The sequence below is a fragment of the Sturnus vulgaris genome, unplaced genomic scaffold, assembly GCF_052056855.1.
Source record: "Sturnus vulgaris isolate bStuVul1 unplaced genomic scaffold, bStuVul1.hap1 Scaffold_192, whole genome shotgun sequence".
In the NCBI taxonomy this organism is placed as follows: domain Eukaryota; kingdom Metazoa; phylum Chordata; class Aves; order Passeriformes; family Sturnidae; genus Sturnus; species Sturnus vulgaris.
Window position 1 is genome coordinate 1,367,172 of NW_028276155.1, and position 24,111 is coordinate 1,391,282.

Below are 24,111 nucleotides of genomic sequence, written 5' to 3' on the forward strand. Positions count from 1 at the left end.
ACGGTAAGAGGTCTACCCCGCAGTGGGCGGCCAGAGACTAAGACCGGCAGAGGGCAACAGGTCTACCCGGCAATAGCCTGCTATAGACCAAGGCCGGCCGAGGGCAACCGGTCAACCCACCTCTCGGCCGCCAGGTACGAAGGGAAGCGCAAGGCTGCCGGTCTACCTCGCAACAGGCCGCCAAAGACTGAGACCTGGCGGTGGCAATCGGTCTACCCTCTTTCCCCTCACCAGGTGGCGAAGTCCGGTCCAGGGCACCCGGTCTACCCAGCACCCACCAGGACGGCAAGGCACCGGACTGGGCTCCGCATGCCACCCTCTTGGCCTCCCAAACGCCGACCAACCACGTTTGTGGACGCGGCATGATGGGCGTGGCACGTTGCGCCCTGGTCCCCGGCCTCGGGCCCAGGTCCCTGGGCTCCTGCCCCGGCCGACACCAGGTCTACCTTGCCGCCTGGAGATGGCAGCAAACAGATCCCCCTCGCACCCCACATGCGCACGGTGAAGGGAAACCCGCCAAGCCAAGCCCCCGCACCGCGTATTGGGTCTGGGACCTGCGCGCAGGGAAGTCGAGGCCGCGTGGCCGGCGGGGCCTCTCTCTCTTTCTGGCTGGCGGCGCAGCACGCAGCCCTTGGCTTGCTGCCCGGCCCCCGGACTCCGCGTATCAGGCCTGGGACCCGCGTGGAGGAGGGCGCTAAGGCGGACCTGCGAGAGCGAGGGGCGCCCTGCGCGCGCCCTCGCTACCGGGGCCGCCTGTCGGCCCCGGCCCGCTGAGAGAGCCCTTGGAGGAAGCAAGGAAGGAAGGAAGGAAGCGTGCCGCACCCGAGCGGCGGGCCGGCCGGCCCGTTTCGAGCGACAAAAGCTTGTATCGAGGGCTGATTCTCAATAGATCGCAGCGAGTGAGGTGCTCTGCTACGTACGAAACCCTGACCCAGAATCAGGTCGTCTACGAATGATTTAGCGCCGAGTGCCCCACGATCATGCGGTACGTGATGGGGGAGAGGCAGCACCGCATCCGTCCGCCCCTCTGGCTCCCAACCACGAGCGGCGCTCCTCACTGGGCCCGCCCGCGGATGGGCGGGCGGACGGCTATCGCGAGCCCACCGAGGCGTCGGCGGCGCTGCAGTATCGCTATGTCTAGGCGGGATTCTGACTTAGAGGCGTTCAGTCATAAGCCCGCAGATGGTAGCCTCGCGCCTGTGGCTCCTCAGCCAAGCGCACGCACCAGGGGTCTGAACGTGCGGTTCCTCTCGTACTGAGCAGGATCACTATTGCAACAACACATCATCAGTAGGGTAGAACTAACCTGTCTCACAACGGTCTAAACCCAGCTCACGTTCCCTATTAGTGGGTGAACAATCCAACGCTTGGTGAATTCTGCTTCACAATGATAGGAAGAGCTGACATTGAAGGATCAAAAAGCGACGTTGCTATGAATGCTTGGCCGCGAAAAGCCAGTTATCCCTGTGGAAACTTCTCTGACACTTCCTGCTTGAAACCCAAAAAGCCAGAAGGATCATGAGGCCCCACTTTCACGGTCTGTATTCGTACTGAAAATCAAGCTCAAGCAAGCTTTTGCCCTTCTGCTCCACGGAAGGTTTCCGTCCTCCCTGAGCTTGCCTTAGGACACCTGCGTTACGCTTTGACAGGTGTACCGCCCCAGTCAAACTCCCCACCTGCCGCTGTCCCCGGAGCGGGTTGCGGCCGGTGCACGCCGGCCGCTTGGCGCCAGAAACGAGAGCCCCCCTTGGGGCTCACCCCCCCGCCTCACTGGGTAAGTGAAAAAACGATCAGAGTAGTGGTATTTCACCGATGGCCGGGACGCCGACGGGTGGGTCGCCCCGCGCCGCCGAGCACGCACCTGGCCTTGCACTCATTCTACACCTCTCATGTCTCTTCACAGCGCCAGACTAGAGTCAAGCTCAACAGGGTCTTCTTTCCCCGCTGATTCCGCCAAGCCCATTCCCTTGGCTGTGGTTTCACTGGATAGTAGGTAGGGACAGTGGAAATCTCATTCATCCATTCATGCGCGTCACTAATTAGATGACGAGGCATTTGGCTATATAATAAACATATACAGAGTTCTATGTTCCTCTTCCGAGTTAAGTAAAGGTGGCCCGTCCACCTATAGTCAAATCAGAATTTGGGGCCTAAAAGCTGTTATGGGGCCAGACGCAGTTATGAAGGATGAACCCCTCCCACCCAAACCAATTCTCACTGTCCAGCGCAACCAACAGGAGGGGAGGGGTCGACAACTTTATTAGGTAAAACAGAAACAATTGAACGAGCTTTGCTCCCAAAGATGTGAACAATATCAACAGAGGAAGAGAGCGCTCTGAGTGCCAAGGCTCTTGCAGTCTTCCCTAGCCTCGATTTAGAGAGACCGAGAGTCTGTAGCATGTCAGAGTTCTTTGAGTACCACTTTCCCCGCGCCCCAATGGGAAAGCCTATAAATTCGACATCTGCGGCATTAGTAAGGTCTTGAATTTGCAGCAGAAGGTGTTGATATTTAGTCACCTTCTCCGCAGCTGCTCTCTTTAGAGAGCGCTTGTCATGTTCATAACGTACAGTCACATCCACCACCAATGCCTTGCTGTCCTTAACAAAGATTAAATCAGGTTTAAATAATTCATTGCTATCATCCCGTATGTGCGGTTCCTGGAATACGGTCCACCCTCCTTTTTTAGCTTCGGCACTAAGGGTGTCACAGATGGAGTTGTGCCGCTTGATCCTGGCGTCCTGGGTGATCAGGCAAGTTCCAATGATATGGGCAGCTGACTCGTATTCTGCTTTACAGTGCCTGCAAGATCGTGCATAACTTTCTTTCCTACCCCTGGCCAGGAATTCTCGTGTGGGGTAGACATTCGCCCTTAGTTGCAGACCGGTGATCAGTTTACGATGAGGTATGCCTCTGTAGTTCCTTCGCCAGTTGTTACTGATGGTGTCTTCCTCAAAGATCTCAATTCCATGGCCCTGTGATGCTAGCTTTTTCCATTTCTTAAATTCAGTTTTTCTCCAATTAGATGGTTTTTGGTAATGAATTTTTGGAGCAGGGACCTCCCATTCTGATAAGTCCTCATTTCCCATGACCATGGTCATCATTGTACTACGCTCCCAAATTGACAGCATGGCTTCTTTCGCACCTCCAGCTCTGATCCATAGCTTCTCATATAGCGTCTCCAGGTTTTCTCCCTTCAAAAACTTTCTTAGGGCCTTGTCAGATGTTTGGGCCAATCAATGTAGACGTCTCGCTTGTACACTTGGGATCAGCGCCGCCAATTTGATGATGCCTAGTCCACCGTCTCTGCAACTTGAATATAGGATGGCATCGTATGTGCACGGTGGGAGATGTAACCAATCCTTGACTGCGTTCTGAATACTCGAGTCAAGAGACTCAGGGGCCCAGCTTTGATCTCGGTGTGGTCGGCCAGATCCATCAGTCTTGGGATGGTATAAGACCGAAGTATATCAATCTTTTGTAGAGGTTTGAGTGGTGCCTCCCCAGTTCGACGGAGCCATCCTTCCATTTTCCTTGACAATCCAGAGTCTGACCTGTACACCAAGATATTTTTCAGAGCTTCCTGGATTGATCATGTTCAGCGGGGAACCTTTGATGAGCCAAGTCGGACAATCATTGATGGTATACGAGTCCTTAGTTGGCCTGATGTAGAATCCATAACATTTCTTCCCCTGAGTTTGGAGTCCCATAGATTGCAGAAGGTCTCCAGGATTTTGATGTTCCCACACATACTGTCCCAGGAATTACTGAGTAGTACTAGGTCATCGTCGAAGGCCATTGCTGTAACTTTTAGTTTGCCTCGCTGGAACCCTTTACCTTCTTTCTCCAACTTGCACAGCAGGGGGTCAAGAGCCAGATTGAACAGCAGGGGCGACATGGGGTCACCTTGCTTTAGACCTGAGAGGATGTTGATACTCGGTCTGTTCGTTCTTCATAGTGATATACATGGTTGTGTTTTTATACGTCTTTAATGAGATGGATAATATGGGGATCGACTCCCCTTTGCTCAAGACCCGTGATGATATGCTGGTGGGAGACAGTATCGAAAGCCTTTGCAATGTCCACAAACACAACTCCGAGGTCACAGTGCTCCCCTTTTGCATGCTTAAGCACAAGTTGTAAGAGCTTGAGATTTTCTGAACATCCCAACGCCCTTGTGAACCCCTTTTGTCTGGGGTTAATGGGACACGCTTTGGCCAGTCTTGCTGTTATGATTCTGGAGAACAACCTCAGCACCGTAGATGAAATGGTGATGGGCCTCCAGTTGTTGATGTCACCCAGCTTGGCAACATTGCTGGATTTTGGGATTAGGACTGTCCGGCAGCCCCTCAGTGTATCGGGGATCGTTCCAGATATAAGCCAGAGGTTGAAGATCTCCATCAACATAGAAAACTTTGTGTCTTTTTAAGCAGATGACCCAAAGTAATCTTATCTGGCCCGGGAGCAGATCTCTTACTCATTTCCTTGATGTTTTTCTCAATCTCTTTCCGGGTGATCAGAGCTTGAAAGGCGGTGTTATCAGCTTTCCCATGAGGTGGGAAAGAGTCAAGACTCCTGAACCCTACGGTTGTTTCCCATCTGGATCTGAACGCTGCGTGGACTGTGTTAGATGGTATCTGGCATTGCAAATCTTCCACATCATCCAGGATGATTCTTGCAAGTCTTCCCCTCTGTAAGTGGAACATTTTTTGGAATCTTAGATATTTCCCTCTTTTGATAGCTATCTTGTGCATCCAGTTAGTTGACTTGGATGCTTTCTGTCTTCGGGCTTTCTTCGACTTTGCTTTTTGGGAAGATTTTCCATCATGACAATTACTCTCTGGACCCTCAAGGACCTCCTTATAGCACTTATTCACTGCCTTTTGCGGGTCTTTTCCCTTTAGAACCTTCTTGAAGGCTCTTTGACAGTTGGGTAACTCGTGTACCGCCTATTTCTCTCTGATGGCATCGTGATAATGGAGCTTCAATTCATTTCCCCTCAGCAGTTCCATCTCATGGGGGGCCTTTTTTTGCACTTCCGTCCTAGAATTCACCTTATGCATTTCCATCCTAGAATTCACCTCATGCACTTCTGTCCTTTCACCTCTTGTGAGTGCTTGGAAGGGGCCTTTATCAAAAGGCGTTTTTTATCCCTTATTTGTTTAGTTGTTTTTGTTGGCAATCGCTCCACAATTCTTAGGTTTACATTCTTGCACCCGGCATACTCTGTTATCAGCTGTCTTAGTAGCGCTTCCTCACTCTCTGACCACACCTTGTTGTGGGCCCCTCTCTGTGATGTTTCCTTTGGATGGGAGGCCACAATTCGCTCTTTATTTCTCTCAAAGGGATGCATCAATCTCTTATGTTGTCCCAGGCCAATCTTGGAGTTAAAACTTCTCTGGCATACCTCACACGTCCAGTCACCTGTTGGAACCAAACACACTGTCCCTTTGCATCGTGGGATATGACATTGTATGCTGCGGCAATTGAGATTTTGTTTACCGCACTTCGGACATTGGAAAATGATCTTTTTCTCTCCGTGATTTCTCAGCAGATGTTCGACTAATCCTGACATCCTGGTGAAATGGATGTCGCAACTAGGACAAGCCAGATCTTTATCCTTAACGGACAGAACGGGTGTTTTTAGTAATGGCTCGCCCTTATTGGTTTTTTGAAGAGCAATGGGTGTACTAGGCTCTTCACTCGCTCTCACTCTGCACTCAGAGTTAAGTTCCTGAGCCAACCCAATGGGCGAGGTCTCATACGGCTCAGGAAAATCAGCCAATCCCACCTGACCAATATCTAGATGGAGTCTACCTGTGTCAGAATAGGTGGAGTTCATAAACTCCAAACTCGCCAGATCGAATCCTTCATCATTGTGTATGGCAGGGGGAACAGATGGAATGTTGGCTTTTTGGACCCACAGATCTGAAGGGTCTGTCTGAGTAGGTATTGATATGTACCGCAAAGCCAGTAGTTGGACCATTGTCAAGACTGGTAAAAACTAGTAACTGTCAAGATCAAGTGAGGGTGGTCAAAGTCAGCAGGTGGCCCTCTCCCACACTGCCAACTGTGTCCAACTGTAGCCCGTGGACAAGGCTCTGGGCAGCAGCTCTGAAGCTGTGCCAATTAATTTGTGGTTTCAGCAAAGTTGTGAGACTACCGCTGGGTGGCGAATCCAAGCCACAGGTAGAGGCCGATACGACACCCTCACTGACACTGGGGCAGAAGTCAACTCGGTCACCCTTTATGGGTGTCCAGCGGGACCACGAGGAGGTGTGACTTCCGCAGCCAAGCCCAGTTTGTAACCTGACTCTCTAAAGCTGCCCTCAGAGAGTCATAGTTACTCCCACTGTTTACCCGCGCTTCATTGAATTTCTTCACTTTGACATTCAGAGCACTGGGCAGAAATCACATCGTGTGAACACCCGCCTCGGGCCTTTGCGATGCTTTGTTTTAATTAAACAGTCGGATTCCCCTGGTCTGCATCAGTTCTAAGCCGGCTGCTAGGCACTGGCTGAGGTGGGGTGCCAGCCTGGGAATTCCCCCTAGAGACCCTCCCCGGCAGGAATCGCTTGGCTGACACCAGCCATGGCCGCACGTGCCGGCCGCAAACGGCGTGAACCCTGCCAGCGGGAACTGACAAGGCGGTGGCACACGGCGATGACGGCACACTGAAGGGCAGGACGGGAGGGGCGAGCAGCACTCGCTGAAGCTGGGGTGATCCACAGGAAGGGCCCAGTGCGCATCCGGATTCACCTCCACACACGCACATGCCCCAGTACCTGGGCAGGCCATGCGGAGCACACTTACTTGTGTGCGGAGCCTCGTCCAGCCACAGTGCTCACCCAGCCCCCTTCTCACCACAGCCCGACCAACCCAGCCCTTAGAACTAATCCTAAGCCTGAGGATCTGCCTTGCTGACTTCCCCTACCTGCATTGTTCCAACATGCCAGAGGCTGTTCACCTTGGAGACCTGCTGCAGATATGGGTACGGCCCAGAGCGAGACTTACACCCTCTCCCCCGGATTTTCATGGGGCAGCGAGAGCTCACCGGACGCCGACAGAACCACGACGCTTTCCAAGGTGTGGGCCCCTCTCTCAGGGCGAACCCATTCCAGGGCGCCCATCCCTTCACAAAGAAAAGAGAACTCTCTCCGGGGCTCCCGCCGGCTTCTCCGGGATTGGTTGTGTCACCGCACTGGGCACCTCACGGCGCCCGTCTCTGCCACTCCGGATTCGGGGATCTGAACCCGAATCCCTTTCAATCAGCTGAGGGCAACGGAGGCCATCGCCCTCCCTTTCGGAACGGCGCTCGCCTATCGCTTAGGACCGACTGACCCATGTTCAACTGCTGTTCACATGGAACCCTGCTCCACTTCGGCCTTCAAAGCTCTCGTTTGAGTATTTGCTCCAATAGTTGTCCAACATCAGCTCCAGCACCCAGTTCCTCCTCCTGGCCTTTGCAGACCCACCAGAGCTGCAGCTCCTGCCCTTGGGGCTCTTCCTGGGCATCGCCCAGGCTGCCCTTCTGGGCAACGGCCTCATCATCCCTGTGAGAGTCTGCAACTACCAAATATACACCCAAGGGACTTCTTCCTGCTCAGTTTCTCTCTGCTTCACCAGGGCTCCATGTGCACTGCTGTCCCTAAAGCCATGGCCAATTCCCTCTGGGACACCAGTGTCACCTCCTATGGGAAATGAGCTGCACAGGACTTTTTTCTCTGCATCTTCCTTGGAACAGAATATTCTTTTCTCCCCAACATGTTCTACAACTGCTCTGTGTCCATCTGAAAACCCTTAATGGCCACTCTGGGACTGTCCTGGGCACGAGAGTTTGTGTCCCTGTGGCAGCAGCTGCCTGGGCCAGTTGCTTTCTCTCTGCTCTGCTGCTCACAGCCAAGACATTTTCACTGCCAGGGCAATGCCCTGTGCCAGTTACGTTTGAGGCTTCCCTGGGGTGGTGCCAGCACTTGGATAATGTAACTCACAGAAATTCAAACAATCAAGCCCCTGGCAAACTTCCAGGATGGCCAGGGAAGACTCGTCTACCCAGGCCATGCCAAAATTCAGCTATGTCCTGCCAGAGCTGAGTAGAGCAGTTTGCCCTGTGCCTGGAGCTGTGAGGTTGCCCCACCCTGCCATTCCTGGCCAAGCCTGGTGGTCAAGCCCAACTGTCTTGGTTTGAAAAACCGGTATTTGCTAAGAAAAGGCAAGAGCCCCTTCCCTGAGATGGAGAGTGCAACCCCCTCCCTTCCAATTATTATAGTTTTGAAATCAGGGTCTCTCAGGCAAAAGATATGGGGGTAGGAATAACAGTTCTTTACTAATATATATACCAAGGCAAACAAAAGAAACAACAGCTATAAAAATTGACAGCAAAACAGAACAGTATAGCTCAGTTCCAGTCCTTTTTGGCCACAGGCCCACTGTCCCTGTGCTCAGTTACCGGTGCTGTGGGCAGGGCAGGTCCTGCACAGTTGAAGAGGGCTGGGTGATGGCGGCAGTGGCCCAGGGGGGAGAGGGATGGGGGAGCGACTCCCCCTTCATGGTGTCGGTCGTGGTGCTCAGCAGAGTGTCCAGAGGTAGGAGGGTGAAGTGGGAAGGCAGCAGAGCGATGTCTGACAGCAGGAAGGTGGCTCCCGGCATTGGGATTGCGGGAAGGGTGCTCGGTAGCAGCACCAGCCGTCATCCTCCGACTCCACGAGTGAGCGAGAGAGCCAGGGAGAGCAGGCAGCTGCCCCACCTCTCCTTTTCTGGTGTTCCCCCTCTCCCTAACCCCTTCAAGAGAAACTGTTACTAGCTAGGGAGTAGCCACAAATACTTAGCATAACAATGGGAAAAATTCTACAGGAAGAAAAGGGAAAAATTCAACCCCCAACAACCCCTATGCAGGATGAGCCAGTAGCACACAGAACTAGAGGCAGAAGGGGACATGAGGAAGAAAGTGACAAAAAGGACAAGGGAGCAGGAAGGGAAGATAGATTATACCCTCTTAGAGAGGTTCCAATGGCAAATCTGGCCCCAGGACAGGGACCTATTGGTTACATGAGTGCTCCCCTTAACACTGAGGACATCAGGGAATTTAAAAAAGAGATGGGAAAAATGCTAGAAGATCCTACTGGAGTAGCAGAGAGACTAGATCAGTTTTTAGGGCCGAATATTTACACCTGGGTGGAATTGCAGTCTATTTTAGGAATCTTGTTTACAGTGGAAGAGAGAAATGATTAGACAGCCAGGAATAATGGCCTGGAATAGAGATCATCAGGGCCCAGACCAGGGAGATCAGAAATGGCCTATGGCAGATCCAAATTGGAATAATCAGGAGGTGGAACACAGGCAGAATATGAGGGATTTGGATGATTATCCAAGGAATTCGGGGAGCAGTGCCAAGGGGACAAAACATAGGGAAATCTCTGAGTGAACACCAAGGGAAAGATGAGTCCCCAGCATAATGGTTAGAGAGACTAAGAAAGGATTTGCAATTATACTCCAGCATGGACCCCGATACACCAGCAGGGCAGGTCCTTTTGAAAACACAATTTGTAGCTATGTCCTGGGGGGACATCAGGAAAAAGCTGAAGAAATTAGAAAATTGGCAGGATAGGGGGCTTCAGGAGTTGTTAAAGGAAGGACACGAAGTGTATGTTATAAGAGATGAGAAAAAAAAAAATAAAAGCCAGGATTCTAATGGCAGCAGTCCAAGAAATACAAGCAGCCACAAACACAAAGAATTTATCAGGAAAGAATAAAAAGAAGAAAGAAAAATCAGGTCCTACTTCTGCGGACACAAGACCTATGTGCTTTTCTTGTCACAAAAAAGGACATTTACAAAATTCTTATCCTGTCTCTAAGGGTACAGGACCCATTTCTTTCTATTGTAATAAAAAAAGGACATATAAAAAAAAAAATCTGAAAAAAAAGGCAGCAAAATAAAAAAAATGCTTCAAGAAGACTAGAAGGGTCAGGGGCTCATTTATTTAATGAGGACTGAAACAAAAGAAGAGCCCTTGATAAAGCTGAAAGTAGATTCTCAAAATGAAGAAATCATATTTTTAGTAGACACAGGGACTTTGTTTTAGTTTAGGGTAAATTTGGGGGGAAACTTTTAAATAAGGTTTTTCTAGTAAACAAATTTAAGCAGTCTTTCTTTTCTAGTTGGTTAGGGGAAAAATATTACCTTGGAGACAAGTGGGGAAAAGAGAAAAAAAAAGAAAACTGTTTATTTAACAGGCAAAACACTTTTTGGTATAAAAATGAACAATATTAAACAGCAAAACTTCTTGTTGTTTCAAAGAGATGACAGATTCAAAAGAGTTTTTTATGAGTTGCAGCTTGACTTACTTAGTCTGGTATCAGTTCCTTCGGTGCTGGGAAATGCCATGGCCCAGGCCAGGCTTGGTGGGCTACAGTGTGAGCTTCCAGTGCTTTCTTGGGTTTTTAGTGCAGAGCAGGATTGAATAATTCAAGAAAATAATAAAAAAAAAAGGAACTTTTTAACTTTAATTAGTTAGAAAAAAAAAATTAACCCAAAAGCAAAAGAGAGTTCTCTCCCTCTGTCCACTTCAGACAACTAAGTCTGTGAGTAGGAATGTGGGGGAGTCATTGTAGTTTCTCATAACTAATCCTGCACTTTTTCTCCCCTCTTTCACTCCTGGAATCAGTCTTAAAGCTGCAGAATTCAATATTCAACACCAACAGAACAGACTATTTGGGGATACAAGCATCATAAAATAAAAGGAAACAATTTGGCTGATGATGAAGCAGGGGGGGAGCCCTGGGAGAAAGCAGCAGTGTGAGTGTGGCTTTTGGGGAAGCAGAAGCACAGGGTGGGGCACCATGCTTTTCCTTGGCAGAAGTGAAGGCTGTGAAGAAGCTGGGGGTAACCCTGGAAGAAGGATGGATTCTTCTGCCCAATGTTAAAAGAGCGGTGCCAGGACTTTTGGCCCAGCAGATCCCAGGCAGCTCGCATGGGGGGATTCACTGGGGCACCAGAGCACTTTGTGACCATTTTTTAAAGCAATTTTATGGGTGTATAAGAATATTTGAAATTAAGAAACAAATTACTCAAGAAAATTGTAATAAATCCATGGTGAAGCTAAGGAGGGTGCTGGGTGCCAAAAGGCTACAGTCTATATAAAGTTAGCATAGAACCTCTGTACTTTGGGACCAAGGGGGGATGTGGTTTTTGTATGTGTGATTAAAAAATGTTATTTTATGGCAATGCTGTTTAAAATACCAGTTTAAAGTTGTTTTGAGAGGTGCATTATCAAAGTCTGGACATCCTGAATTGGCTGCCAACTGCAACCTCATTGAACCTGAAGGCAGAACAGCTCTGATGGGAAAGAATCAGACACCTCGTTGACCAATGGGAACAGCCCAGCAGGATTGAAAATTTTCTCAGGAGCCTCCAACAGTCAACATTAAATGATTTATTTGAGAAGAACTACAACTCCAGAAAAAGAGACTGGTAACACCTATTATTAAGAGGGCCCAAAAACAATTAGCACACTGGGAATCTACTAACCATGGCTTAAAGTGTTGTCCACAAATTTGTGTTATTTGTACCTGTTGTTTTCATTTGTGGTGAAGAGTAACTATAGTGAAAGAAAAAGAGAGACAATTGGTTTGTTTAAGTTGTGCATGTAAACAGTTAACTTTGAAAGGATTTTTTAGTGATTTTTTGGAACACCATCGAGACAAGTTGTGTAAAAACAAATCTTGTAGTTGGCATATCTCCGGAGCTTTAGTGGATTAAGAAAAATAGCTGATCAATCTAGGGAGAGAGATAAGGCAGTGCTGCAGAACTACAAATACTTTGCGGCATCTTTGGAACAGAAAAAGTTAAAATGGCTCATACGAACTTTATGAGGCCAAGGATACCAAAGAGAAAAAAATTCCAGGATAAAAACTTTGCTACCGAGAAGATTGACATCTCGGCCCTTGGCTGCAACCCAAGGGGCCTTGAGACAGGTAGAAAGTTAAAATTCCTGAGAATTATTTTCATTGTGCTTACTATAATACCCCTGGCAACTGGCTAAAACTATAAGACAGCATGGAGCAAAGAACAGACCATGCAGGAACAAATTACAAGAAGACAAGCAATGCAAGAGCCAGCAGTAAAGAAACAAACTATTCCTGATCCCTGTGGTCAAGGATAAGATGGAATCAGTTTTTGTGGCACAGCCACATGTTAGTGCTGCCTGTTACGATTGTACCAGCTTTTTAGAAAATTGTGTGAAAAGTCAAAAATTCTATTAAGTAAGAAGAAATTTAGGATTCAATGGGTGAACTCTTTATCCTAACAATGATCAGCTTTGTCCTAGATATAAAATTTTCTTTTGTTTTGAAAAATATGATAATGGAAGTTGAAAAACAAAAAGAAACAAAAAAAGGATAGGAAAAGATCAGAGGGAAAGAGTTAAGGGAACTGAATGAGGTTTATAAACAATTAAAACAGCACTATGGCGACTGGGATTTGCCAACTTCAAATAAAAACCTTTTTGCAAATTTGATGCAAGAAATTGCCCTAGACTATCCATGGGCAGAAGAAGGAAGAGTTTGTGGGAGGTTTAATGAATCTGAGTGCTGTGTGGAAATAGATGATCATGGGGAGGCCATCACAAAGCTTGCTGATAAAATTAAGAGTGGCACATGTACCACTTCAAAAATGGAATTCTGAAAGCTGATTGGTGGGATAAACTTTCTGGAGGCGTGTAATGAAAAAAAAAATTGGGATTCATGCTATTATGTTCTGTTTTAGAACTATTGTTTCTACCTTGCATGATATCCTGTCTAATCAAACTAATCCACTCAATAATTCAAGGAATGCAACTTACAGCCATGCCCATGGATCTAGAATCAACAGCAAAAGGGAAATTAAATTCCTTGATGGTACTGAAAGCACAATCCACTTGCACTCGAGGGAGAAAGATCAAGAAAATAGTGACTGGCATGAGAAATGTTAACCAAATTTGAGAAGGAGTGTGAAAAGCTGGATGCCACATGAGAAATGTTAGAAAAATTGGAGGCTAGTATGAAGAAATATAGACAATACCAAGTAGCAACTTTTTAGAGCACGAATTAATATGATCAAAAAGAGAAATGGGGGAATTGTGATAAATGTGATTCGTGCTAATTAAGTTGTAACTATATTAACAAAATTGTATTTAGATCAATAGAAGACAATTGTTACAGAGTGAGGGGGGAGATGGGTGAGACAGGGCAAAGGACATCTTCCAGATGTTGGGAGTCGAAGAAGGAGAAACAAACAAGAATAGTAGAAGGACGTAGGTCTGACAAGCAGCATCTAGAAATAGAAAGTTTTGACCTTGAAATAGGCCAAAATGGGACGATTCCAGGCATGGGACTCAATTAAAGTCTTGTTATGGAAAACATCTGCTCAGTCACACAGGGCGCCTGCGCTACCTGCAGGTCACACCTCAGTCGCTGATGAAGATGACGAGCCTTCATCAGAAATAAGACCCTCAAAAGGATGAGAGACCCCCTAACCCATTAGTAGAGCATGCGCCGTGCAGTATAGTTACGTAGTTTTTAGGAACAGAAACTAGGAGGAGCTTTCTAGAAACTTTTGTAGCCTACAGTATATAAGTGGGATTGTTAGCCTGGATGCTTTGATACGTGAGGAATGGCGAGCCACTCGCCGTATCCCCGGTCGGTTTTGCTTATGCTTTATATGAACCTCAATTATACTAAATTACTTACTGCCAAATTTTGTATATTCTTAAATATATGCACTTTGATTGTTTCATCTCCAATACTTTGATTGTATTCCTTTTGTTACTATTAAAAACTTACTATTAAATTTAATCTTGTTGCTTGATAAATTGGAAAAAATAGAACATCATTCATAACAAGTACAAACCAGGAAAATAGGTAAAAACCAGTACAAACCAGTGAAAACCCTTGTCTGTGTCAGGAGCCAAGCTGGCTGGGCCCGGTAACAAACCTGCTGCCCAAAGTCAGTAGAAATGTTACGACCCATTTCAAACACCTTAACACCCATCCCTTCACCCACCAAATGATTTGTAAAGACATGAGCACACATCTTTCCTCTCACATTGATGGTTCCTGTGCTGGTGACAGTCTGTTAAACCCAGCCTTCAGCCTGAGCTCTCTGCTGTTGCAGTTCCATGCACAGAGGTTGTTGTCTCTCAGCCCTTCCATGGGCAGGCCGGTGTTCAGCCATCTCCAGGACAGCAGGGCCCCACCCCACGTCACTGTGCCCTGGGAAGACAAAAACCATCACTCCAAATGTCCCCTCCTCCTTCTTCCCAGGCATTTGGCGTGGCAGTGGAGTTTGCTGGAAAAAGGAGACCCCTGTGACACTGTGGGGCACATGGAACCAAACATCCATTGTGACACTACAGAATGTCACAGAACCAAGGAAACCCCTGTGACACTGCAGAGCCCCTGGGAACCAAGAGTCCATTGTGACACAGAGAGGCCACGTGGAGCCAAGGAACCATTGTGACACTGGGGAAAATCATGGGACCAAGGGGCCACAGTGACATTGAGGGGCCTCATGGAACCTGTGAGCTATTGTGACACTGTGGGGCCTCGTGGAATCAAAGATTTCATTTTGAAATTGAGGAACCTCATGGAACCAAGGGTCTGTTGTGACACTTTGGAACTCCAGAGGCCATTGTTGAGTACAGCACCTCATGGAACCAAATGCCCATTGTAACAGATCAAGGCCTCATAGACCCAAAAAGAGCATTGTGACTCCATGGGACCCAATGGACCTCAATCTCCATTGTGACTGTGCAGAACCTGATGGAACCAAGGGGCCTTTGTGACACTGCAAGGCCTCAGGGAACCAAGGAGTCCAAAGGTCTGAAATAATCCTTGTAGGGATCTACCTTGGGGAATGGGAACCTTCTTGGTGGCACTTTGGGCTTGGCACACAACTGAGGAGTGTGTCTTTTTGCAGTGGGGAAACTCAGGATTTTTAGATTGCTTCCAAAAAAAACATGAAAACAACTGTTTGCCAGAGGGCAGCCAGTTCTCCGAGCAAAGCAGGTCCCAGGTGAGTGAGGACAGACAGGATGGTGTTGGAGAATGTGGAGCAAGGTTCTCCACACTGGGTCAGACCTCAAGGCACAGCTTCTGTGAGCAGGCCAGACCTCGTGATGAGAGACCCTGGATCAATATCAACCATAGAATGCTGCAATCACCTCTGCTCTAAAGGGAATGGTAATAAAATACACTCTTGAAAATAGGAATACATAATTCTTAGAAGCTCTTTGAATAACTTCTCCATAAATAGAGTTGAAAACCTTTTTAATGAGCTGCCCCAGACCAGAGGGAAATCAAGTGAGAGCAATGGTTTGTCAGGACTTGCTTGATCCCAATCAGCCCCGTGGTGCATTTGGTGCTGAGCCCTTCAACCCCAGGGCCTGAGAGGAGATTGCACAAACTTTTCCAGGAGTCCAAGTCAGAAGAAAAGCCCAAAGTGTCTCAAAGCATTAATGGTTCCCACTAAAGTCCATCCCCAACACAGGCTCCTCATGGACTCCTTGAAGGAAAGAACTGGAGGCCAGGATTGCCCAAAAACCTCTCAGAGACCCAGAGAGGAAAGGAATAAGAAACCTGCCTTAAAAAACTGAAGTACCTCGAAGCATTAATGAGCCTTACAGACTGTTGTTACTAACAGAGGCTCTCAAGAGATTAATTAAAGCAGACAATTGGAGGCCATGGTTCCACAAAGCTCTCAGAGACTCCAAGGCAAAAGCAAAACCCAAAGTCCTCTGAAAAACCTGCAGTCCCTGGGAGCATGAAGGAGCCCCCAGGGCCACTCCTGACCAAGGCTCCCCAGGGACTCGTCCCAGCACATCCCTGAGGCCACTGGGATGTGGGGGGATGCTGAGGGCAGGACAAGGGGTGACAGTGGCCAGCCTTGCTGGGGCTGTGCCAAGAGGCCCCAGTGGCTCAGGACAAGGTGTCTCCTCCCAGCCCTTGGTGGCCAGACCCTGCTGTGGTCCAGGGCACCAAGATTTGGCTTCACTTTGTCCCCACCTGTCATCACTGCCTCCAATTTCCTGCTCTAACTGGAACCTGGGGACACTTTCTCAGTTGTGTCCCTCAGTGGAACCCATTAAAACTTGAGGAAACTTTGGAGCTTGACTGTGACTTGGAGTTCTTGAGAGGTTTCTTCAGATCCCACTCAGGGACTGATGTTCAGGGCCCCAGCACAAACCCCAAGAGGGTCATTAAAGTCCTTGTGCTGTGTCTGTGCTGATGAGCTGAGCTGAGCTGAGCCCCCTGCACTGAATGTGATCCTGGCAACCAAGAAGAGCTTCAAAATCACATTTCTCTTGATGAGCAGTTCCTGTGCACAGCTCAGCAGGGCTGGGGCACTGCCTGCAGCCACCCCGGGCACAGCACAGAGGCACAGAGAGCTTCAATCAGTCAGGGCTGGGAAGATGCTCAGAAGTGCCTGGGGCAGAATCACTCCCAGCCCTTGACACAGGAAGCCTCTGGCTGCAGAACAATGCAGCTGCAGCTCCTGCAGTGATCTCCTAAAGCTGGAACATCCCAATGCCTGCAGACTGTGTGAGTACATTCTCTGATGATCTCTTGTGTAGAGCAGCCAGGGGTGCCCAGGGCTGTGGTGCAGAGCAGGGTCCTGCAGCCCAGGGCGCTGTGCTGGGGCAGGGACTCTGCTGCCTGCCAGGGACAGCTCTCAGTCAGCCCTGGGAGCTGCTCCCAGCACTGGGGGACAAGGTCTGGGTGGAAGGAGACAGCTGGTAAGGCTTGGAAGGGTTGTCCTTGTGTGATGAGGATAGTGCAGGGCTGCTCTCAGCATCACATTTAACTGCAGAACATTTCCAAGGAGATTATATGGGGAGCACAGTGAAGCAGGGGCTGCATAAAAGGCAAAGCCCTGCTTTTTTAATCTGCTGCACTGGGTTGCATTGCTGGCAGATTGCACATTGATATTCATCTCTCAGTTCAGGTTGAGAAAAATTTTTAAAAATTCTCTTATATCTCAGTAAACCAGGCAAAGGAATAAATCAGCAGAGGGTCCCATACAGGAAGCATCAGTGTTGCTTTTCCAGCCTCCTCAAGGTTGTTGTGATGTTGCCATCAGAGCCTGCAGAGGCAGAGCTGACCCTGGGCAGTGCCCTGTGCTGGGAGGGGTCTGCAGGGCAGAGCTGAGCCCCCAGGGCTGGGCTGGACTCTGGCAGCACTGGCAGGGCCCAGCCCTGGGCACAGGGAAGCAGCTGCTGGCAGGGACAGCTCCAGGCAGCAGAGCCCTGGGCAGGCAGTGGGGAGAAAGAGCCACCAAGATGGGCTGGGATATTTTAAATCCTCTCCAAACTGAACTATTCCATCATTACTTTTCTTACAGATCCCCATGCCAAGACACAGCAAATGTCCAACAGCAGCTCCATCAGCCACTTCCTCCTGCTGCCATTGGCAGACACGCGGCAGCTGCAGCTCCTGCACTTCTGCCTCTTCCTGGCCATCTCCCTGGCTGCCTTCCTGGCCAACGGCCTCATCATCAGCGCCGTAGCCTGCGGCCACCACTTGCACACCCCCATGTTCTTCTTCCTGCTCAACCTGGCCCTCACGGACATGGGCTCCATCTGCACCACTGTCCCCAAAGCCATGCACAATTCCCTCTGGGACACCAGCAACATCTCTTATGCTGGATGTGCTGCTCAGCTCTTTTTCTTTTTGTTCTTCATCTCAGCAGAGTATTTCCTCCTGACCATCATGTGCTACGACCGCTACGTGTCCATCTGCAAACCCCTGCACTACGGGACCCTCCTGGGCAGCAGAGCTTGTGCCCACATGGCAGCAGCTGCCTGGGCCAGTGGCTTTCTCTATTCACTGCTGCACACGGCCAATACATTTTCCCTGTCCCTGTGCCATGGAAATGCCCTGGGCCAGTTCTTCTGTGAAATCCCACACATCCTCAAGCTCTCCTGCTCACACTCCAACATCAGGGAAATTAGGCTTCTTGCTCTTAGTGCCTGTTTAGCTTCTGGATGTTTTGTGTTCATTGTTTTCTCCTATGTGCAGATCTTCAGGGCTGTGCTGAGGATCCCCTCTGAGCAGGGACAGCACAAAGCCTTTTCCACCTGCCTCCCTCACCTGGCCGTGGTCTCCCTGTTTGTCAGCACTGCCACATTTGCCTACCTGAAGCCCCCCTCTATCACCTCCCCATCCCTGGATCTGGTAGTGTCAGTTCTGTACTCAGTGGTGCCTCCAACCCTGAATCCCCTCATCTACAGCCTGAGGAACCAGGAGCTCAAGGATGGCCTTAAGAAAATAATCATGAATGCTTTTCAGAAGCAATAAACTCATTCTCCTGTATAGCTCTTAAGATGTTACTCATTAATGCCCACACTGTGTCCTGTGTTTTTTGTGCTGGCACAGGTATTATATTTTTGAGAATTTGTTCACAGGAAAAACTTTGTCTGTGCCATTTTTAATTCAGTACTTGCATTTTTATTGTGAGCCATAGACTGTATAACCCAGGAGTTGTACTACATACGTTTTTACACAAAATAAAGAACTCTGTATTGCTGTGTTCCCCTGACATTTTTCCTCCTGACTTCTCTGGAGCTGCAGGGTCGGTGCCTCTGGGCAGAACTGGAGAGAAAAATAAACCCCAGTGCTCCTCACTGCCAGGCAGCCCCAGGGCTTCTGCTCCATAACCTCCCCTTCCTTCACTTCCACACTCCCCTTCAGAGCCCCTGGGCTGGTTTAAGGCCTCAATCCCTGTCCTGCTGTGTGACTGTCCAGGGGCTGCAGGCAGGGACAGGCCATGGGCACTGCTGGGACAGAGCTGAGCTCTCCAACAGCATTTCCATCATTGTCCTGGTTTAGGGCAAGTTTGGGGGAAAACCTCCAGAAGGAGCCCCCAGACAGCAAACCCCACGACTCCTCCCCCCCACCACTGGGTTCAGGAAGAATTTCCTCAGAGAAGAGTGGGAAAAAAACCTGTTTATTTAACAAGCAAAACACTCTCCAGCACAGGAAAAAAACAACACCAGCTGACAAAAAAACTCTTTCACCATTCTGAAGGGATGACAAACTCAGAGAGTCTCTTCGGCGAGTGGTCGCCCACTTATCAGTCTCTGGCCCTGGGGAATGACTGCTGCAGGTGACAGAATGTAGAGTCCCGGTGTTTCTTGGTGTTTCCCAGGTCCCCGTCCAGAACAGGTTCAGATGGTATCCAGGAGAGGGAGTGGACGGGGTGGAAAAAAAACAGTCCAGGGAAAAAGTTGGACTGCCTAGCTGAACTAACTAATAAGCAAAAGCCAGGCCAAAGCGAAGGAAAGAAAAAGAGGCAGAAGTGAGCAAGCAGGCAAGCAAGCCGAGCTAAAACCTCTCCTAAACATAGACCATGGGGGAGGTGAGCCGGCTGATAACAAGACAAAACAAAGCTTCACTCTCAGAGTCAGTCCTGGAAGCACAGGACATAATACCAAACATAATCAGAACACACGATTGGAGATACAAACACCATAACATCACCCTAGGACAGGGGTGAATCCCATGAACAGCCCCACGTTGCTGTCGAAACACAGGAACTCCTCTCAGTTGTAGTGAATCATGGTTTAAAAAGTTAAGATTTTTGCTAAGGGTAGAAGTAGTTTCCATGACCAAGATGTAAGTTAGGTAGGTAAATGGTAGGTTAATAATTACTAGATGCTTAGGCTAGAACTAATTGGTATAATTATCTGCTATTATAAATTCACGTACAGAAGAATGTAAAATAAGTAAACCGTTAACCATGAAGCATGGGGCCTTGGATCGTGCCAGAGGGTCACTGAGACCTGATGAAGACTCTCCTGACTTCATCCTTCCAGACCACTGACCCACTTCGAGACCACCGACCCAATTCCAGGGAAGAACTGTGCATGTGTGAAGGACTAATGGGCTCATTTTAATATGGGGTGGGGATGGGAGGTGCTGGGGTTATGCAGATGTATTGTATGTAACATCTTGGGCAATAAATAGATGGCAAAGAATCTTGTTCGGGGCGGTCACGCCTTTCGGAGGTGACTCCTATGCTGCCCGCGGGGAATAAACACACCACTTTGTAACTTTAATTAGTTAGAGGGTCTTTGTTGTGATTATACCGGTTTTTTTAACGATTGACTGCTCTAACTGGAACCTGGGGACACTTTATGAATTGTGTCTTTCAGTGGGACCCATGAATGGTATCAGAAACTTTGGAGTTTGATTCTGACTGAATTCTTGAGAAATTTCCTAACAAACCACGGCTGTGCCTTGATTTCCCTCTGGTCTGGTGCAGTTCATTAGGAAGCTTTCCTATTAAAGTTATGGAGAAATAATCCAAAGAGGGTCTTGGAGATATTTATTATTATTTTAAAGTGTGTGTTTTATTACTGTTCTCTTTAGAGCACAGCTGACTGCAGCATTCTGTGATTGATATTGATGCAGGGTTTCCCCTCAGGAGGTCTGGCCTGCTCACAGAAGCTGTGCCTTGAGGTCTGAGCCAGTGTGGACAACCTTGCTCCACATTCCCCAACCCCATTCTGTCTGTCAGAACTCACATGGGACCTGCTTTGCTTGGAGAACTGGCTGCACTCAGGCAAAGAGGGGTTTTTTCCATTTTTTTTAGTTTGGAAGCAATCTAAAACTCCTATTTTTCCCCATTGAATACAGACACACTCCTCAGGTGTGTGCCAGACAAGGCCCCACCAAGGAGCTTCAGCTCTGGGGATCGGTGCTTCTGTACGGTGCCTGCAGTCAGTGCCATCTTTCCTTTCTGCCTCTAACTCCCGTCATGCCCCGCGGCCCCATAGAGCCCCATTGGAGCCGGGACTACAACGCCCATCATGCCCTGCGCTCCACAGACACACCCCCCCCCCCCCCCCCGCATCCGCTCTCCCTATGACCCATGCATGACCCCGGACCCTGGAGGATCCCTAATTGCCCCCTCAGGGCCCATTCCAGACCCCCCAAAACCATCCCCAAATCCCCTGAATGCTCCCAACCCCATAGATGCCCCTTACAGCTATTTCTGGGAATTCATCTCCTGCCATCCCCCGGGAGCTCGCAGCACCTCATAACCCAGTCCCGCGCTGAAAACTCCTGCCCTGACCCGCACCCTAAAGAGCCCGGTTAGAGCTCCCCAGGCTCCCCCCATGTTCTCCCGACCCATATTCGTTCCCCCTGAGGACCTGAAGCCGCCACTCAGAGGCAAACATATTCCCCAAGTGCCTTCCCACACCCCCAAACTCTCCGTAAGAACCACTTCCGGGACTACAGCTCCCACCATGCTCCACTGTTCCAGTTAAACGCCATTCTAACCATGACTTCATCTCCCATCATGCCCCGCGCCGCCTAGACAGACTCTGCAGCTGCGACTTCAACTCCCGTGATGCTCCACGGCTCCATTAAACCTTATTATACCCGCGCCTACAACTCCCATCACCCCCCACGCCCCAGAGAGGCCCGTTAGAGCCCCCGAGTGCCCGTCCGGACCCCGAATGGCCCCAGATTCCCCTCCCTGACCGCCAAGGGCCTCCCTGAAACAGCCAGGTAACATCCGAAGCCCAGACTTTCCCTCAGCATCTCTAAGTTCTCTGTTAATGCCCACTCGACGCTCCCAAGTGTCCTCCCGTCCTCAACTTCCTTCTCAATTAGTTCCCCAGACCCAAAATTGCCGCGAATGTGCCCCAGAAATGTCTCCCTGGACCCGAAGTGATCCCCTGGACCCTATCGGAGAAAAAGATGATAATAAAGGTGACCAAATGACTACAAATATTACAAATTATCAAATATTACAAATTATCAAATATTTCAAATTATCATAAAGAGGGAGAAATAGATAACCAATAGAGGTTATTTAATTAATGAAGGGAATTGTGTTAATTAGAACCATTGGCCAGTATTTTTTTTGGTTGTTAATAATGTAAAGAGTTTTATTATAAATATAAAAAAATTGGTTATAAAAATATAGAATTGTACTATTGTAAATAAGAAAAATATAATTATATTTTAATATTTAAGAACATTTTTAATTTAAAGAAAAATTTATGTGGTTTTTTTCTATTTGGGGTTGTCAGTCAAAGGTGGGTGATATCATGACACAGTTATGATGGGGGTGAGGGGCAGGTTGTCCAAACAGGGCCAGCCAGCAAGGGGCTCATTCTTCTCTGTGCCCAGAGCTCCTAAGGAGACATTCAGCACCAAGATCACTCTGGAAATGCTTCTCTCTGTCATGAATGTCGTTCTATTTGTACAATTTATCAGACAACAAGGTTAAATTTTGCGGCAATTTTTTAAGAGCAACAGTTGTATATAAATTAATACAATCACAATATATTGGATACATATATCTGAACATATACAAAATTTGGCAGTGAGTAATTTAGTATAATTGAGGTTCCTATAAAGCATAAGCAAAACCAACCAGGGGTACGGGGAGGGGCTCGCCCTTCCTCACGTACTGAACAATCAAGCCAAAATTCCCACTTATATACTATATGCTAATACATATTAATACAGAAGTTTCTAGAAAACTCCTCCTAGTTTCTGTTCCTAAAATCTACGTCACTATGTGTATGGGACATGCTCTACTAATGGGTTAGGGGGTCTCTCATCCTTTTGAGGGTCTTATTTCTGATGAAGGCTCATCGTCTTCATCAATGACCGAGGTGTGACCTGCAGGTAGCACAGGTGCCCTGTGTGACTGAGCAGATGTTTTCCATAATAAGACTCTGATTAAATCCCATGCCTGGAATCGTCCCATTTTGGCCCATTCCAAGGTCGAGTCGTTCTATTTCTAGATGCTGCTTATCAGACCTACGTCCTTCTACAATTCCCTTCCAACATCTGGAGGATTCCATCTGCTTTCTCTCACTCATTTCCTTTTTTTGGCTTTGTAACGATTATTTTCTATTGACATGAGTACAATTTTGCTAATATAGTTACAATTTCGTTAGCACGAATCTCATTTATCACATACATACATATCTGTGAGACTTTCCTGTCAAATCATTATCCATCCCAACCCTGGCACATCCCAAGTCCAGCAATTTGCATGCACAAAAAGCCAAAACTCGGCAATTCCCCGGTTCCAGCACCAGCACTGCTCAGATCTGGTGATTTGTGGGTGCCATCACTGCAGATCCAGCAGATTGTTGACGCTGGCAGTGCCCAGGTCTGGCGTTTGCCAGCATCGGTGCCGCCCAGAGCCGTCAGTTTCCTGCTGCTGGGGCACTCGGGGGTTGTGGCTGAGCAGGAAAGGTGAGCCTGTGCCGGGAGCTTTTCTTGGCTGGAGCAAAGGCTGGGCACGCAGAGACCTTCCTGGCACTGTGCCCTGGGCCAGCAGGGATTGTGCTGCTGGAGCCCACCCTAAATTTCTTCTCTCAGGCAGCTTTAGGACATGGAGGAGCCAGAGCAGACCCTCAGCTTTCTGGATTCATCCAGAAGAATCCTGTGTGTGAAGCAGCCTGGGAACAGGGTTTCCATGCCAGGGCGGGCAATTCAGAGCCCTTTTCTCCCCCATGGGCTGAGGGTGTGGCACTTGCCATTGGCAAGGGCCCTGCAGGTGCCAAAGGGGCCGTTTTCAATCTTCTGAGAACAGTCGGAACTGAGAGCCTGTCCTAAACCTGCTTTTCCTGCAAATGTACTCAAGGAATATTCTTTTTTTGCAGTCTCAGCCCCTGTGTGCGTGCAGGTGTACCAAGTGAAGGATGGAATGGGTCTGTGGGGTGGGGATGTTTTCCTTCTCTAGTGGTTTTGTTTTTGTTTTTGTTGTTCTTGTTGGATTTGTTTGTTTTTTTGGATGGGTTTGATTATTGTGGTTTATAATTTTAAATCTTATTTTTTAATCAGTTCCTCCTGGCAGCTGTGGGCAGAGCTCTGTAGCTGTGTGTGACACTTGTGTGTGGCACAGTGAAGGTGTCCAGGGGGGCCTTGCCCGAGCTGTGTGCAGAGGAATCCCCATCAGGCCAGGCTGGGGGTGCTCCGTGGCCGGTGCCTTGCATTGGCTGGAAGCTGCCATGGAGCGTCTCCAGGGATGGAAGGTTGGGGCTGCCAGGGCTGTGGTGTCACAGACAGGGGAACGCTGGGGCTGCCACAGCTGCCGTGTCCCAGAG

The 24,111-nt window shown here is 48.7% G+C and overlaps 2 pseudogenes; one reads left to right on the plus strand and one right to left on the minus strand.

Annotated features, from left to right (window-relative positions):
• Positions 1-857: 857 nt before the first annotated feature.
• LOC148218239 (28S ribosomal RNA) lies at positions 858-6,945 on the minus strand (annotated as a pseudogene).
• A 10,450-nt stretch (positions 6,946-17,395) lies between these two features.
• On the plus strand, positions 17,396-21,353 carry LOC148218240 (putative olfactory receptor 1F12P pseudogene; annotated as a pseudogene).
• The last annotated feature ends 2,758 nt before the right edge of the window (positions 21,354-24,111 follow it).